Raw genomic sequence first — 1440 nt, 5'->3', positions numbered from 1 at the left:
TGGTAAGCTATGTCATGCTTGATTAAACCTGTAAGATCAAACAGCAGGCTTTTAATGATGAACAAAGTAAAGCTGTACATGATACAAACACCAATACCTACTCTAATTCCTAGTAATTGGGAAATTTACCTAATTTATCACCCCGATAGATACGAACAGGACTTGGGAGGTTCTAAAGAATCTAGCTAATATTCCAAAGAAAATAAATATCTTCTGTTACTAATGGTATATTTAAATATTATGTGATATATGTAACATAGAGCAAACTCTATTAGTATGCAATCCTGGGCTTAATATCAACTCATTTAGGCAAGACACCTTGACAACAACAAAATGAGAACGCTAAGGAAATAAACTAAGCCTAGCATACTATGAAATGGAAATTTCGTAACACCTTCATTATGAATAAAGAAAACCACTTCAACTTTATTTGTGCAGTACTTTAACACATGTAATATGCGCTTGCATATCAATTTCAGATTGCTATTTGAATTACGTAATGCAATACTGGCTAAATCGTCGCAGAATTTAAAATCTATTAAAAAACGACATTTCACAACATGCTCTGGAGAGACACGAAGCCTTCAAGAATATTGGATTTTTGTTTTTCATTCAAACCAATGTTTAGTAACTCAACTTTAATACAAAATATGCAATTTCGCTGTCGACATATTTTTGTTCGATTAAAATTAAGCCGATTTAGTATTATTGCAGCGTGAGGTCGTGAGGAGATGCACATCTAAAGCTAATTTTCTTTAAATTATTTGACCTATTTATACATTTTCCTGATATTTGTATTTTAGGCCAATTAGAATCAACATTCTGATTGTTTTCCGACTAAATAGGAATCCAGATTGGGAAAAAATCCACCATAAATAAATTACTTTTGCAACTGAAAACATGCTTTTGTTTTGTCCTCTTTGTTGCACATTCAATCTCTTTTAGGAGGTGTAAGATTTTATAATTCTAATTGTTTAGAAGTATATTTGTCCATTCATTATTGTTACGCTGTAAAAGATCAACACCATCAGAAAATAATTAATTCTTATACTCAGTAATACTAAATTAACCGGTTTCTGTTGACTGTTATTTTCTCATGTCTTCTTTAAAAGTTTGATATTTTTATGAACTTCGTCGATGGGCATTATTGAGAAATCAAATGATCTGGAAATAGTGTCCGCCAATGAGTGGGTCTGAGCAATCCAACCCACTTTATCTCCTTTAAAACTAAATATTCTCAACAAATCAAGTGCAGATCTACTGTAGATATTTCTTTAACAAAATTATTAGTTGATTATTTTTTACATTTTGACCAGCATAGAAGAAAACCAAAAAAAAAGTACCTGCACACAATCAACTTAAAATCGCTTCTATGGTATGAAGTTTCGCAAATATTTTAATAATTCAAGCCAAAAGCAACCTGTGAAATGGCAGTTCAAT

At 31.3% G+C, this 1440-nt stretch overlaps 1 protein-coding gene and 1 long non-coding RNA gene across 4 annotated transcripts in view; one reads left to right on the top strand and one right to left on the bottom strand.

Annotated features, from left to right (window-relative positions):
• Nucleotides 1–211: 211 nt before the first annotated feature.
• Nucleotides 212–1433, bottom strand: LOC125503369. The gene is made up of 2 exons (XR_007280783.1): nucleotides 1344–1433; nucleotides 212–1272 (listed from the first exon to the last, which is right to left on the bottom strand). It is a non-coding gene; the product is annotated as an uncharacterized LOC125503369 (long non-coding RNA).
• Nucleotides 1265–1440, top strand: part of LOC109533304 (protein KIAA0100) — a gene marked incomplete in the record, with an annotated part of 15320 nt that continues 15144 nt past the window's right edge. For all 3 annotated transcript variants that reach the window (XM_048663545.1, XM_048663544.1, XM_048663543.1), the window contains 1 exon segment: nucleotides 1265–1440.

Source organism: Dendroctonus ponderosae, unplaced genomic scaffold (genome assembly GCF_020466585.1).
Source record: "Dendroctonus ponderosae isolate FM_Combo_2020 unplaced genomic scaffold, Dpon_F_20191213v2 Dpon_F_20191213_2, whole genome shotgun sequence".
NCBI classification, from domain to species: Eukaryota; Metazoa; Arthropoda; class Insecta; order Coleoptera; family Curculionidae; genus Dendroctonus; species Dendroctonus ponderosae.
This window is presented reverse-complemented; position numbering and strand designations above follow the sequence as displayed.